The following is a 16679-nucleotide window of genomic DNA, read 5'->3' on the forward strand; positions in this document are numbered from 1 at the left end:
GATGCGGGGCTCGATCTCAGGACGCTGAGATCATGACCTGAGCCAAAGGCCGACGCTTAATGACTGAGCCACTCAGGTGCCCCAGTGTTGCTTTAATTTTAACAACAAGGGGTGAGGATGTCTCCGGGTTTGTCTGGTGTGGCTGCTTCCTTGGTGGCGACCGGCTGTGTGTATTCCTTAGCCTGCTGCCCGTGGGGCGAGGATCGGGAAGGGGGCCTGCCCTCCCATTTCTCAAGAACACGCGGAGCCCGTCTCCAACAGAGCAGCCAAGACCAGTGTGTTCTGCTCCCCCGACGGGGCCAGCTCTGTTTCTGCAGGCTGCCCGAAAGGGGCCGAGCAAGTGCTAAGTGAAAATCCATCACAGCCTTCTGGAACCAACCCGAAGCACACGCCAGGCTGCTGGAACATCAGCAGGACTTGGCCAAACTCAGCGATGTTGTCAGGAGGATGATTCTGTTTCAGCAGATGCAGTCCTTGCGGGGCAAGTTCTGGGAAGAGAGCTAATTGAAAGCTTACGAACTCTCGGAAAAGTGTGTGTGTAAGGAAGAGAAAAGGAGAAGGGGATTTGGGCTTTGTCTGAAGCCAGCGTCCTCGGTGTCTCTCTTTTGTGGGGTATCTGTGTAACCCTGCACCCCCGGTTGTTTCTTTCCCTCTTGGAAAGAGCTGTGAGCAAAACATGGCCAGTGGTGTTTGGTGGGGCTGGGGTAACCTCAGGGAGCGCCCCAGTGGTTTACGCGATCTCCCGTACAAATCAGCTTCCAGCTCCGTCTTCTACATCAGTTTATTCGGACAAAAGCCTTTGGATTTCCGGAATTCCTGTGTGCTGAAGTTCTGTAAAATCTTCTTAAATGGAAGACGGCTTATAAGATGGAAAGAAAATTAGTAATATATTTTTTCTTACTAGAATGCTGGATTTTATCTGAGAATCTTTTTTTTTTTTTAAAGTAAGCTCCTGATATAGGGCTTGATCTCACGACCCTGAGATCAGGACCTGAGCTGAGATCAAGAGTCGGATGCTTAACTGACTTGAGCCACCCAGGCGCCCCCTTTGAGAATCCTTGGCCCCGGGTCTCCTGCCAATTTGGGTGTCGGGTCCCTTTGCAAGAAGGACCACAGAGGTTTGGTGAGAAAGCAAATTCTCACGTTACCATGACATTGCTCTGTTTTGGTTTCTCTTGTAAGTTGGACCTCACTTGCCTTCTTATTTTCCAGAAATTCCTCAACCTATAGGGTCCGCCAAGAGCATCATTCTCCTCCTCCCTGTGCTGTTGGGGGAGGGGGACTTACACATTTGACAATGCCGTTTTCTCCCCTGTTTCTTAGCTATTTGGGGAATAGGAAGTATGATATGAATATGGCTCACCTTTTTTATTTTTAAAGATTTTATTGATTTATTTGACAGAGAGAGACACAGCGAGAGAGGGAACACAAGCATGGGGAGTGGGAGAGGGAGAAGCAGACTCCCCGCTGAGCAGGGAGTCCGATGCGGGGCTCGATTCCAGGACCCTGGGATCATGACCTGAGCTGAAGGCAGACGCTCAAAGACGGAGTCACCCAGGCGCCCCTGTTATTTTATTTTTCTAATGGAAGTGTAGTTGACACAGAGTTACATTAGCTTCAGGTGTACAATACAGTGATTCGACAAGTGTCTGCGTTCTGCTGTGTTCATTACAAGGGTGTCACCGGATGGGGGTCCTTGGACCCAGCAACCGTAGAAACCAGGCTGGACCCCAAATTTAGAAGCGCAGGCAAGACTTTGTTGGAGCAACAGGTGCAGCTGAAGGGAGACACAGTCCTGACAAAGGAACACTCTAAAGGCACTGAGGCGGGAGAGGAGTGACCTACAGCATGCGGGGGGCGGGGAAGCCCAGGAAAGCGGGCGCGCAGGCGCAGCGGACGAAACATGCTTCACACACCGTGTTTCATTTGCACGTTAAGTCTCCACCTCTGGGTGTGATTTTTAGTATTACAATGAGGGGAAAGTCGTGAAAGTTCAGCACTGGGGTCCCTCTTGGCGCAGACTGGTTTGGTCCAGTCTTTGCCAGTCTTTGTAGAAAGCATCCTCCTCTCAGTAAGCACCTTCCCTCCGCATTCCTGCAAGATGTGCTACTCAAGAGGCAGGAGCTATGTAACTTTTGTTGTTGCTGTTCTTAACGGAGGTAGCCAAAGAATGCTGGATCTTGCGGTCAGGGTTAAGGGGACCTGAGTCCAGTCCCCACTCGGTTTCAAGTGTCGCTGCCATCTGTCACCATAAAACGCTCTTACATTGATGATGTTCCCTGTGCTGTACCTTTCATCCCTGTGACTGATTCATTCCCTAACTGGAAGCCTGCACCTCCCACCACCCTTCACCTACTTTTCCCATCCCCCACTCCCCTCCCGTCTGACAACCATCAGTTTATTCTTTGTATCTGTGAGTCTATTTCTGTGGACTTTTATTTATTTATTTAATTTTATTATTATTTTTTAGATTTTATTTATTTATTTGAGAGAGAGTGAGAGCACCCGAGGAGAAGGAGGAGCAGAAACAGAGGGAGAACCAGGCTCTCTGCTGAGCAGGGAGCTGGATGTGGGGCTCCATCCCAGGACCCTGGCCAGGATCATGACCTGAGCTGAAGGCAGACACTTAACTGACTGAAGCACCCAGGTGTCCCTGGACCACCCAGGTGTCCCTGGACTGACTTTTAAATATCTTCCTTTCCAAAAACAATGTGAAGAAAAAATAAAACAAAATACTACCCTAAACAAATAAAAACAAAAAAAGAAAAGCAAACCAAACCCAACCTGGAGCCCAACCAAATTTTGTTAGGGCTTTGATTGGGATTGGATTAAGCTTCTAGTTAATATGGGGGAGAATCGATATCTATGTTAGTTTCCTAGGACTGAGATAACCAATCACCACAATTTACATGGCTCAGAACAACAGAAATTTATTCCCTTGCATTTCTGGAGGCCCAAAGTCCAAAATCAAGAAGTCAGCAGATACCATCCTTTCTCAAGTCTCTAGAGGAGAATCTGTTCCATGACTTTCTCTTAGCTTTTGGTGGTTACTGGCAATTCCTGGCATTTCTTGACTTGTAGATACATCACTCCAATTTCTGCCTCGACTATCACATGGCATTCTTTCTGGGTGCGTCTCTCTGTCTCTTGGCCTCTTCCTATGAGGACACCAGTTGTTTTAGATTAAGGACCCATCCTACTCCAGTATGACCTCATCTTAACGAGCTACATCTGCAATGACCCTAATTCCAAATAAAGTCGCATTCTGAGGTTTCGGGAAGGACGTGAATTTTGGGGGGATACTATGGAATCTAGTAGGACATCTTTACAATTTGTATCAATATTGTGTTCAGGAACAAGATATGTCCAATTAGTTAAGCCTTCTTTTATTTTTTTATTTTTTAAAAGATTTATTTATTTATTTGACGGAGAGAGACACAGTGAGAGAGGGAACACAAACAGGGGGGAGTGGGAGAGGGAGAAGCAGGCTTCCCACTGAGCAGGGAGCCCGATGCGGGGCTCGATCCCAGGACCCTGGGATCATGACCTGAGCCAAAGGCAGATGCTTAACTGACTGAGCCACCCAGGCGCCCCATAAGCCTTCTTTTATGTTAATAATTTTTTTCATATAGTTTATTCCTAGTTAAAAAAGTTTTTGGCCTTTTTTCATGAATGATATAGTTTCTTTTGTTGCATAATCTAGCTGGCATTGTTTCTATTTCCTCTAACAAATTAGAGGATAGAATTTTTGGATATAAATTTTGGATACAAATTTTATAGCTCACTGAATGACTTGTTATGTTTCATGTTTTTTTTTTTTTCCAGTCAGTTCTCTTGAGTGTTCCTGGTCTGTAACGGTATCATACACAAATATCAGCTCTTTTTGAACATTTAAACGTCGTATTCTGTTCTCATGTCTAGTTGCATAGTCTTGCAGTTCTGGAACAATGTTGCATGGTGGTGATGTTGGTGACCATCCTTCTTAGTCTTGACCTAATGGCTTCTGGTTTTGGAGGCTGGTGGAAGGTAAGTCAGGAGAAGGTGTAGAAAGCCACATTGCAAGTGAGGCCAGATTCTGGCTAAGGGGGATATTTGATATCTTGACTGTCTCACATTACTTCTCATCTGGGTGGAGCCTGGGTTGTTGAGAGGGCGCTCCGTTTTTTTTTTGGGTGAGGCGGGTCACTCTTCAGGTCAACACTGTCAGCACTGGGATCGACCAGACTGCCTGGGCTGTTCTGCACAGGGGTGGACAGCAGCTCATGCCTGCTCTGCATCCGTGGCCCCTACTGGTCACAGCTCACTCTCCTCCACCCGACTCCATGTGGTTCAGGCTGACTCCAGCACCCCAGGTCTGGCTGATCACTGTATTCCATTCCCCGAGAATGATAATTTGTTCAGGGTAGGGTGGTGGCGGGTGCTATACACCTGATTCAGACCAGTCCCCACAAGGACTTTTGGGACTTTTAAAAGAGAAACACTCTTGTGGGCTTGAGGCAGGGAGGGAGTTGGCCTGAAACTGCGGGGGTCACACAAGAACAACCTCACTGAGGCTCAAGCCAGTGCTGATGGGATCAAGTGGTGACAGCATCATTTGCTCATCTGAATCCAGCCAAGCCTTCAGCCAGTCACTCTCAGATTTTTCAGTTACATGAGCCAACAAAGAGGTTTTCTCGTTAAATCATCTTTTTCTTTTTTAAGATTTTATTTATTTATTTGACAGACAGAGAGCAGCAGCTAGAGGGAGGGGCAGAGGGAGAAGGAGAAGCAGGCTCCCCGCTGAGCAGGGAGCCAGAAGCGGGGCTCCATCCCAGGACCCTGGGATCATGACCTGAGCCGAAGGCAGATAACTTAACGACTGAGCCACCCAGGCACTCCCCTTGTTAAGTCATCTTGAGTTAAGTTTGCCACTTTGGACTAGATGACACTTGAAAAATACCCACCCTGTTAATCTGCATCCTAAGTCAAGCTTGGGGAGTTGGTCAGACCCAGAGCTCTTCTCACCTGTGCATTACAAGGGAGATCATGGGACATTTCATGTTCACTTATTCAAAGAATATGTATTATATTTAATATGTAACACTATGTAAAAGTATTATGTAAAAAGCACTTGGGACACAGCAGGGATCAAAATGGCCAATGATCCCCTGCTGTCATGGAGCTCACATTTTATTGGGGGAGGGCAGGTAATAAACGCTAAACACGATCAATGAATACAGTATTTAATGTCCTAGAATGTGATGAATGCTATAGAAAGACAAAGAAGAGCAGGAGAAGGGGGATGATGAGGCAGGTTTTGGTATTCAAAGGGGTGGTCAGGTTGGGCCTCATTGAGAAGATAAATTCTGGACCGAGGGAGGTGAGGGCGTGGGGTCCATCACCGGGACATGCCCGTGCTGGAGGCAGAGAGGAGGTGGTAGAGATGGAGAAGCGTGGGGACTTGCTGAGGGTAATTAGGAGCTGGGCTGGTGGGACGCGGGATGGGCAGAGTGCCTGGGAGAAGGGTAAGAGAGGCTCTGAGAAGATCCCCAGGTGTGGACCATCTGACAGCTGGGGCAGGAATGGAACAGGGAATTCCTATCTTGGGGCAAGACTATGTTGAGTTGTGTCTTGGAGATGTCCAGGGGATCTGGACAGGCCCTGCTGGACCCTGGTGGTTTTTTCCCCGGCCCCTTGGTGGCTGGCTGAGTCTGACCAGTGTCCATCCATATGCCAGAGTCGCTCAAGCTGCTGGATCTGGGCTGGACAACTGTGTGCCTGACCTTGCCCCTCTCTGGCTCCAAGTGCCCTCCCACTCTCCCCGACAGTCCTCTGTCCCTGGCTGCAGGTCAGGCCAGGCCCAGCCGGTACCCTTGTGTTTGGCCTTGGATGGGACCCTGGAGGCCTCAGTTTCCCTCTTGGGTGGCCTGGGCAGGCAAATCTAGAGCACCCGGGCTGAGAGTGTCCAGGGGCAATCCCCCAAGAGGGGGGTGGGCAGGGCATTTCTCAGCCTCTCCTCTCTCCTCTCAGCCAGGACCCATGAAGTCCACGCTCCTGATCCTGTTTGTTGTTCACATTTCTCTGATGGATTTATTTGCCCTCATTTGCATAAAAAATACCACGCTCCCCATCCTAATGAGCGGGCCCATCTGGCAGTGCAGGCTTGCTCTCTGCTGAGAGCCATGCGGGCCAGGAGCTGTTATAATTAGGCTGTCCCCTTCCAGGATGGAGGAAGGACTGTCCGAGCGGATTCTTGACGCAGCCCCTGGACTAGGGCTCTCCGCGGGGGGCCAGGGCTGGTACCCAGGGCCGCGGGCTGTTCGTCTGTGCGCCCATCTGTGCGAGCCGTCTGGCCCCCCCCCCCACCTCTCTCAGACTGTCCGAGCCTGGGCCAGGGCTTGATCACCACTGAAGAAGGCATTTCATAGTAAGACTGAAAAATCATACTGGGAGCAGCCTCATGGCTCACGGTTGAGCTGGACAGGCTGGAAAGACAAATCCTGTAATTTGGTGTAATGGAAGGGATCCTCTGGACACTCAGCTCTGGGCAGTGGCTTTTTTTTTTTTTTTTTAAAGATTTTATTTATTTATTTGTCAGAGAGAGAGAGAGCACAAGCAGGGAGAGCGGCAGGCAGAGGGAGAAGCAGGCTCCCCGCCGAGCAGGGAGCCCAACATGGGGCTCGATCCCAGGATCCTGGGATCATGACCTGAGCGGAAGGCAGACGATTAACTGACTGAGCCCCCCAGGCTCCCCTCTGGGCGGTGTTTCGCCGGGCAGTGTTAGACAATGTGCTCCACTATCTCTGAGATCACTCTGATGACCCCCACGGTCACCCCTCCCTCACGTTCTGCTTCAATCCCCAGCAGTGAGTGCCCACTCCTCTGGCAGTGGTGCGGGGAAGAGGTGAGGGACTCCAGCCACTGGGGGTGGGGGACCTTAGGACATAGACTCTTAACGTGGTGACCTGACAGCTAGAAGAGGGTGGGGGTTGAGGAAGCCTGGCTGGAAGGGCATCTGCATCCAACATGAGCAGGTCCCGCCCAGCCCGGCATCAGGCTGGTGTCCCCCGGGCTCTCCCTGCCTGTGTGCGGAGGGTCAGGTCACTCTCCCTCTGCCCCAGGCTGCCTTCAGGCTTGGCCTCACCGTGGCCGTCTGGCTGCACTCCTCTCCCTGTTCTTACCCCCAAAGTAGTTCCCGTGTGGGCGTCTGGGTGGCTCAGTCGGTTAAGCGTCTGCCTTCGGCTCAGGTCATGATCCCAGGGTCCTGGGATCGAGTCCCACATCAGGCTCCCTGCTCAACAGGGAGTCTGCTTCTCCCTCTCACTCTCCCTCTGTGTTCTCCCATTCTCTCAAATAAATAAATAAAATCTTAAAAAAAAAAAAAGTAGTTCCCGTGTGCTTAGCGAGCACTTCTAACCCCGAAAAGCCTCATTTCTAGTAATGGGATAAAAGTCCATGCTGCTAAGTGGGCAGGAAGGAGTGATGGAGCCCCTCAAGCATCCAGAAGGGTGGAAAGAAGCTTGGGGGGGGGGGATCGAGAACAACACTGGAAAGGTGGCGGTGGGCAGCAGTGCATTTTTTTTTTTTTTTTTGGCTTTCCTATGGGAACACTCAAGAGAAATAGTAAGTCAAGGGAAAAGGGAAAATTCGCTAAGCTCTATACAGGCAGCAGGAAAAGAGACTGAGGCTGGCATGAAGGTGCCGAGCCACATTAAGACCATGTTGCCTTGAGGCTGGTAGGGATGGACAGATCCGGGACCCCTGGGACTGGAGTCTAGGCTTGAGGAGCAGGATTCTGATACTGGAAAGAGCACTCGGGGCCTGCGTTGGTGACTGGCAAGAATTAGGCGAGTCCCTTTTGTCTGTGCGTTTCTTCCAATTGAATTCGATATTGGAATTTTTTTTTTTAAATATGAGGTATCATGTAACAAAGTGCATATTGATATTCAGCAAATGTTTACAGTGAATCTTACCAGCAGTCTGTAAGGCTCCTGTATTAATCCTGTTTTTAATTTTCTGTCTTTTGTGATGTTTCAACATCTTCTGATGCTTCGCTGGCTGGGGAGAGACCATATCTCCCAGGGATAGCTCATTTCGAGAGACAGGGAGCAAGTTGCCTGTGAGTGTCCCTTTTATATGCAAACCAACCAATCCAAAGCCCGTGCCCACAACCACCTCCTTTAGCTGACTCTCACACACCAAGCAATATCCTCTCTGTCCTAAATCACCCCAGAGCCAGTTACCAGACCACTAGGGACCCATCCCGAGAGCCCAGGGCCTTCCGAAATTATTCATACTATCCAATCCTAAACTTGCTCAAACTTGCCCTCTGCTTCACCCCTTTCTTCCCTCAGAAACCATGATACAGGCTCTAGCAAGGATCCCCTTGCTCCTCCTCCTTCTTCTTTTTTAAAATATTTTATTTATTTATTTGTCAGAGAGAGAGAGAGAGCACAAGCAGGGGGAGTAGGGGAGGGAGAAGCAGACTCCCCGATGCGGGACTCGATCCCAGGACCCTGGGATCATGACCTGAGCTGAAGGCAGACGCTTAACCGACTGAGGCACCCAGGCATCCCTCACTTCGTTCCTTCTGCCTCCTGACCAACCCTGGTGCTTCTCCGTGTGTCATCCCCACCCCCCACCACCACCCCGTGCCCTGGCATGCCCTCTTCCCTTGGGAATTCTAAGTAGTAAACTTTTATTTCAAAGAAAGCTATCTCTGTGTTTGTTACCTTACCATATCTGATGAAAACAAAAGCTCAGGTACATTTCGCCCATGGCTCCCTTTCCCCTTTCCTAGTCCATATAGTCCCAAATCTCAAGAGGTAGCCACTGTTCTGATTTCTATCACAACAGAGTTTTGCCAGTTATTATCCTCTAATGGATTCATTCAGTCTTTTCCGTTTTGTGTCAGGCTTCTTTCACTCGGCATAACGAGATGCATCCATGTGGTTGAGAATACTTCTCTCTCTCTCTCTCTCTCTCTCTCTATCTTTGGGGTAGTGAATATTCCATTATATGTATAGACCACAATTTATTTACCCATTTCTTTGTTGATGGGTATTTGCGTTTTTGACTATTTTACTACTCAACAGATTTTTCCCTCTCCATAACCTGTCTCTTGTAGAGTTTCACATTTCATTGTCAATAGAGTCTTTTGCAATTAGCAAGTAAATTGCAAGTATCTTACAAGCTGTGACTGGACTGCCTTGTATTCTGTCTCCTAGAACCATGTGCCCAGTGGCAACTGGGAAGTGTTCTCCATCTATTTAGCAAATAGTTCTCTCCAGCCCTTACCCTCTGCAAAGGTGCTGTCCTAGGTGCTGGACTCCCTCCCACAAAAACTGTTGCGTTTCTGCAGGGATGGTGGTGGTGGGCAGAACAGATAGTATACACACAGGAGAATAAATCATATCATTTCAGGAAATGGTTTACACTAAGGAGAAAATAAAGCAGTATGTGTGGAGGCAGTTACTATAGGCCAGATAGTCAGGGCAGGGCCCTCTGAGAAGGTGCTTTTAGAAATAGATTATCTGAACGCAGTAGGGGAGAACGACTTCTGGGGGAAGAGCATTCCAGCTAGAAGGGAACAGCATGTGCAAAGGCCCTGAGGCAGAAATGTACTGTCTTGAGGCACAGCAAGAAACCCAGAGGGGCTGGAGAAGCAGAAGTGAGGGGGAGAGCAGTAAGGATGTGACCTTGTGGCCCTGGGGTAGTAGTTTATCCAGCTGTCTCAGTTTCCTCATCTAAAGAATAAAAGATAGGGGTGCCTGGGTGACTCAGTTGGTTGTCTCTGACTCTTGATTTCTGCTCAGGTCACGACTTTAGGGTCATGAGATCGAGCCCTGCATTGGGTTCTGCACTGGGTGTGGAGTCTGCTTAAGACTCTCTCTCTCGGGGTGCCTGGGTGGCTCAGTTGGTTAAGCAACTGCCTTCGGCTCAGGTCATGATCTCAGGGTCCTGGGATCGAGTCCTGCATTGGGCTCCCTGCTCAGCGGGGAGCCTGCTTCTCTCTCTCTCCCTCTGCAGCTCTTCCTGCTTGGGCTCTCCCTCTCATTCTTTCTCTCAAATAAATAAATAAAATCTTAAAAAAAAAAAAAGATTCTCTCTCTCCCTCTCCCTCTGCCCCTCCCCATCTCTCTCTCCCTCTCTCTCCCTAAAAAAATAAAGAAAGAATAAAGAATAAGGGATAATAACAGTTCTTACCTAGATTGTCAGGTGGATACATGAAGCAATTGTATGGAGATCCCCTGGCACATTTGCATTCTCAGGAAAGGGAAGCTGTGATTCTCAGGCCCTTCTAGCACTCTGCACCCAGGGCATTTGCAAGTCCGTTAGATAAGCATGCATTGTACTTATTTCTGTGTCTGGCTCTCCCTCTAGACCAGAAGTTGCAAACTGGCAAACTTCTGAATCTGGTGTGAATCTAGCCCATGAATAGTTCATCTTGCCCAAAAGGTATTTTTTTTTTTTAAGAAAACTCATTGCCAACTGTTAAAATTTGGCATGAAACACAGAAAAATCTGGGTTTCTGACTTTTCCTGATGAGTTAGAAGATCCAGCCATGGTGGGCTGCCCCCAGAGTTATGTCTGCACTCTCCATTCTGCCAGGGTCCCCACCAGCTCCTTCTCCCACATCGGTGCTTCCTGGTCCCTGAAGTTATCTAAGATTCTGAACACCAATGAAGACCATGAATTCCTTGAGGGCAAAGACCATGTCTTTCTGTTACGTCTTTGTAACCCTGGAAGGTCTTTCTCTGACATTTATGGGGCCTGGGACAAGGGCACAGACAGAGGCCCAAGGGTTAAGTGTGTAAACTAATAAATAGTTCTTCAAATGTGGTCTGTGGGCCCCTGTGGGCTTCCATGATCCTTTCAGAGTGTCTGTGAAGTTGAAACTATTTTCATATATTTTTAAAAGATTTTATTTATTTGACAGAGAGAGAGAGAGAGAGCGAGCAAGCAAGCACAAGCCGAGGGGGAGGGTAGAGGCAGAGGGAGAAGCAGACTCCTCCGCGGAGCAGGGAGCCTGATGCGGGGTTCGATCCCAGGACCCTGGGATCATGACGCGAGCCGGAGGCAGCCGCTTAACTGACTGAGCCACCCAGGCATCCTTATTTAAGGACTTTTTTATTTGAGAGGTCATTGTGTTCTTTACACTCTACGCTCCTGGTTAAAAAGCAAAAACCACTGTTACTTAAGACTGTCCCTTGAATGCATGGCTTCTTGGTCTTTTGTGTCACGAGATGGGAGGTACATGGAAAGCATTTGTTACATTCTGAAACATGACAGTTATCTTGAGGAAAACCATCTGTACAATTGCTTGAGTTGCAAGCTGAACTAGCCACTTTTTTCACAGAATACAACTTTTCCTTGAAAGATTGACTGACGGGGGCACCTGGGGGCTCAGTCGGTTAAGCGTCTGCCTTCCGTTCAGGTCATGATCCCAGGGTCCTGGGATCGAGTCCCGCATCAGGGTCCCTGCTCAGTGGGGAGTCTGCTTCTCTCTCTCCCTCTGCTTGCTGCTCTCCCTGCTTGTGCTGTCTCTCTCTCAAATAAATAAATAAAATCTTAAAAAAAAAAAAAAAGATTGACTGACAGACACACTCTGGTTTTCAGATTTGGGTATTTGGAAGAAATTCTTTTGAAACTGAACAAAATGAGCCTTTCTCTTCAAGGCAAACAACTGATAGTATTTGTGGTCAATGATAGAATTTGAACTTTCAAGCAAAAATTAGAATTTTGGGAAACGTGTACCGGCTGCTGTGAGTTTAATAGCTGTTCAATACTTACAGACTCTTCTGATGAGATTAATGATGATATTAATGACTTTTGATTTTTTTAAAAGATTTTATTTAAGGGTGCCTGGATGGCTCAGTCGGTTAAGGGGCTGCTCCCTGCCTGCTTCTTCCTCTCCTGTCTGCCACTTTGCGTACTTGTGCTCTCTCTCTATCTCTGTCAAATAAATAAATAAATAATCCTAAAAAAAATAGATTTTATTTATTTGACAGAGAGAGAGACAGCGAGAGAGGGAACACAAACAGGGGGAGTGGGAGAGGGAGAAGCATGCCTCATGCTGAGCAGGGAGCTCCATGCGGGGCTCGATCCCAGGACCTTGGGATCATGACCTGAGCCGAAGGCAGACACTTAACGACTGAACCACCCAGGCACCCTGACTTTTGATATTGTTTAAAGAAACCTGTCAATATTTAAAATAGCTGCATGACTCAGTGAACCAGCATTTTCTGAATGACCATGCATCATGTTTTTGTTGGGAAAGACAGCCTTCCCCTGTGGCTGTCTCCCACTCCTACAGGCTGAGGCTCCTATTGCTTGCTGTGGAGGCATGCTGTGAGTAATGAAGTCTTTTTTTTCTCTGACCCAGGAATCTCTTGTCTTTTGCCAGGATCTGTGAAACAGTAACAAGTTAATCTGTTAGTTTGTAAATTGAGTAAAATCAAATCCCTGTCCTGACAGTTATAAAATCCTGCATGGCCAAGAGACCCATTCAAAGTACAAGACAGATGAATGAATTTTAGTGGAATAGAATTAAAAAAGTTTATCACTGTGGTTTCAGAGTTCACACTGCAACCAGCAGGGCTCGTATTAGAGGGAGGGGAAGAAGTGGAGGTACCACGCATCCCTGAGAATGAGGGAGTGCCTCCTCGACCTTGAACGCTGAGTGCTCACTCACCCTCCCTCTGGCCTTGGCATCTAATCTTTAAGAAACTGCTACTTGTAGAGTTCTGGTGTAGTATCAAGCAAGAATATCCATTATTCTCCGAAAAGGCTATTAAAACAAGTCTCTCTTTTCTATTTGCATCTCTGTGGGAGTCTAGAGTTTGTCCTTATACTTCAACCAAACAACACATCACAGCAGACTGAAGGCAGGAACAGAGAGAGAACCCAGCTGTCTTTGCTTAATCCAGGCATTAAAGAGATCTGCAAAACTGCCAAACAATGGCATGCTTTGCACTACATTTTCTGGGTTTGTCTTAGAAAATATAATTAGCGTTTATAAAAAAATGTGTTGTTTATATAAGCATGCAAATGAGATTATTATTTTTTAAATGAATTAATGAATGGATGTTTTAAAAATGTCTCAGAAATTATAATACGGTAAACATTGATAGATATAACTCACAGGAACAAAAACATTTTTGGGATTCTCAATAATTTTTAAGAGGGTAAAGGGGTCTTGATACCAAAGTTTGAGAACTGCTGGTTTGAATATTTAACAGTTATAAATTGAGCTAACAAACTGGTAGATGAAATATGTTCTGGCTCCAACCTTGAAAAATATATCTTTAAAATGGCCCGGAAAGCCAGATTTGAATTTAGAATTCTTGGAGTCCTCAGAGTTCTGTGCTGGAATGTGGTGGAGAGGGAGCCATGTTTTCTGTTCTTACCCCAGGCTTTAGGACCCCTGAAAACAGATGTTTCTTGCCCAGGACCCCTTGGCCTAAGGGTCTATTGGCTGTCCACCCTCTAGGATAGGTCCATGCAAGAGGCCTGCACAGGATTCTGAAAGTGAGCTTGGGCTGTTTGTGCAGGGACCTATGGGATCGTGGGGGTTGGGGGGGGGCCCAAAGCCCGGTCCAGAGGGTGAGAGGGTGGACTCTGGGTAGACACCTCCCCTTGTTCCTGTGAATACCTCATCACATGAAGAGGGATGTTGCTAGGAGAAGGTCTGGGAGGAAGACACAGGGTAAGTTCAAAGGGGGGGTGCTGCTTCCTAGCACCTGTCACGATGCTTATCCCATGGCATAGAGACTTGCTGATTGAATGGAAGGCTCTAGGTCAGCACTGGAACTTGTGTTCTCTATGTCTACCACCAAGGCCTTTTGTGATTCTGGTCTTCATTTTTTTGAGCGTAAGATAATGGGGGTTGGTAGGGGTGTCCTTGAGTGCTCTTCTGGGGGGTCATGTTCATTCCAAGAGTCTATGATTTTTGAATTGCTGTTGAGACCTTGACAACTTTAGCATGGATTTAACTTGTTGGTTAGAGGAAAAAGTGTTTTTTTTTTTTTTTTTTTTGAAAATGAATAGAAATGTTTATCAAAATTTCTTTCTTTCTTTTTTTTTTTTAAAGATTTTATTTATTTATTTGACAGAGAGATTGACAGCAAGAGAGGGAACACAAGCAGGGGGTAGTGGGAGAGGGAGAAGCAGGCCTCTCGCTGAGCGGGGAGCCCGATGCGGGGCTCGATCCCAGGATCCTGGGATCACGACCCGAGCCGAAGGCAGATGCTTAACGACTGAGCCACCCAGGCGCCCCATATCAAAATTTCTTTCTTAAATGATGTTACTATCTACTTAGCCCAGAGCCAAGGGAGATAGCCTCATGTTAAAGGAAAATAAGACTATTTCTCTCCTACTTAAGCATCTTTCATATGCTCAAAGAATATATATATGTTTTTAATCAGTTCCATTTTATTCATTTAAAATATTTTTATTTTAATTTTATTTTTTACTTTTAAAAAAATTTAATTAATTTATTTTTATTTAAATTCAATTAACATAATGTATTATTGGTTTCAGAGGTAGAGGTTGTGATACATCTTTTTTTTTAAAGATTTTATTTATTTATTTGACAGAGAGAAAGAGGAAGAGAGAGAGCACAAGCAGGAGGAGCAGCAAGCAGAAGGAGAGGGAGAAGCAGGCTCCCCGCTGAGCAGGGAGCCCGACTCCGGGCTCAAACCCAGGACCCTGGGATCATGACCTGAGCTGAAGGCAGACGCTTAACCGACTGAGCCACCCAGGCACCTCCATCAGTCTTATATAATACCCAGCACTCATTACATCAGGTGCCCTCCTTAATGTCCATCAGCCAGTTCCCCCATCCCCCAGCCCGCCTCTCCCCTCCCCTCCAGCAACACTCAGTTTCTTTCCTATGCTTAAGAGTCTCTTATGGTTTGTCTCCCTCTCCGATTCATCTTGTCTTATTTCTTCCTCTCTTCCCCTATGATCCTCTGTTTTGTTTCTTAAATTCCAGTATCAGTGAGATCATATGATAATTGTCTTTCTCTGATTGACTTATTTTGCAAGATTTTTATTTTTAAGTAATTTCTACACCCAACGTGAGGCTTGAACCCACAACGCCGAGATTAAGAGTCACATGCTCCATTGACTGAGCCAGCCAGGCACCCCTAATCAATTACATTTTAATCAGTTACATTTTCAAAGTACATTTTAAAGGATACAATCATCATACAAGCAGCTTTGAGAAAATAGCTTGTAAGTGTAATTTTTGGGAAACGGCCATTCACTCCCACTGATTTTTACCAGATTTTCATATGAATGTTACATAGCACATGCAGGATCTGAGGACAATGTCCAGACATGGTCTGTTATAGTTAAGAAATACTTTGTGAAGCCTGTTTTGTGGAATTTACTGTGGGTGAAAACAAAGAAGTGAGAGGCACAGACTTACCTTCAAAAAATGTACTCTCTCCTAAGAGAAATCTATCTATCGATCCATCCATCCATCATCTATTTATTCCATCCATCCCTCAGTCCATCCATCCATCCATCCATGCATCCATCCATCCAACATCTATTTATTCCATCCATCCATCCATCCATCCATCCAACATCTATTTATTCCATCTATCCGTCCATCCATCCATCCATCCATCCATCCATCCAACATCTATTGATTCCATCCATCCATCCATCCATGCATCCATCCATCCAACATCTATTGATTCCATCCATCCATCCATCCATCCATCCATCCATCCATCATCTATCCCATCCATCCATCCATCCATCCATCCAACATCTATTGATTCCATCCATCCATCCATCCATCCATCCATCCACTTATCCATCCAGCAGATATTTGGGTGTTGGCCCCCGAAAGAAGCCAAGCCTGGTACAGGTCATGAGGAGGCAGAGTGGTGGGTGATTAGAAACTCAGGGGTGGGGAAAGCAGCTCTGCCCTGGCCCCTTCCTGACAGTTTAGTAAAGGCATTCCCTGCAGTCTGACACAGTAGGAGGAGGGGAACCTGCTCCCTTAGTTACAGGAACAACATAGTTATTAGTTCACTGGGAGAAAAATGTCAGAGTCATGTGACTAGGAGCAATATTAATTTCTTGTATTGATTCAATAATGGAGAATGAATCTTCACGGACCTGACTTTGGATGTTTTGGAAGTGAGTCTGCATCCCAGAGAGGCAGGTCCCAGAACTACCCCCAACCTCAGAGCGAGTGGACAATGAGGAAAATACTTCTCTGTTTCTCCTAAGGCAGGGAATGCCCAGGGGTGGCCGAGCTTGGGTCTCTGCCACTCACAAGAAGGGGGAGGGTTAAATGTTAGGGAGTGGGGTATACAAATGGGCCAGTCTTGAGATACAGCCCATCCTTGGGCACAGGAACATGGGCTCTGTCCCCTCTAAACTCGCAGGGAGGATCCCCATGGAATGGTGAAGTCGCCCCCCCCCCAGAGGAAGGGAAGGTGGGAGAAGACAGCACGTGTTCACTTCCGGTCACCCATGCGACCTGCTGCCCGGCCCCTCCTTGGATCCCCACCTTGTGTCTAGGACTCCCTGCTCCCTCCGGCTGCTAATAAGCTGGCACATCATGTTCTACGTGTTGGGTGGATTTTTGCACGAGCCGTTGCCGCCCTTCTCAGGTCACACCCCGGAGACCTGGCTCGGAGACCCTGCAGGGGCGTCTGTCCCCTTTGCTAGGCTAC

The sequence above is a fragment of the Phoca vitulina genome, unplaced genomic scaffold (genome assembly GCF_004348235.1).
Source record: "Phoca vitulina isolate PV1807 unplaced genomic scaffold, GSC_HSeal_1.0 scaffold87, whole genome shotgun sequence".
NCBI classification, from domain to species: domain Eukaryota; kingdom Metazoa; phylum Chordata; class Mammalia; order Carnivora; family Phocidae; genus Phoca; species Phoca vitulina.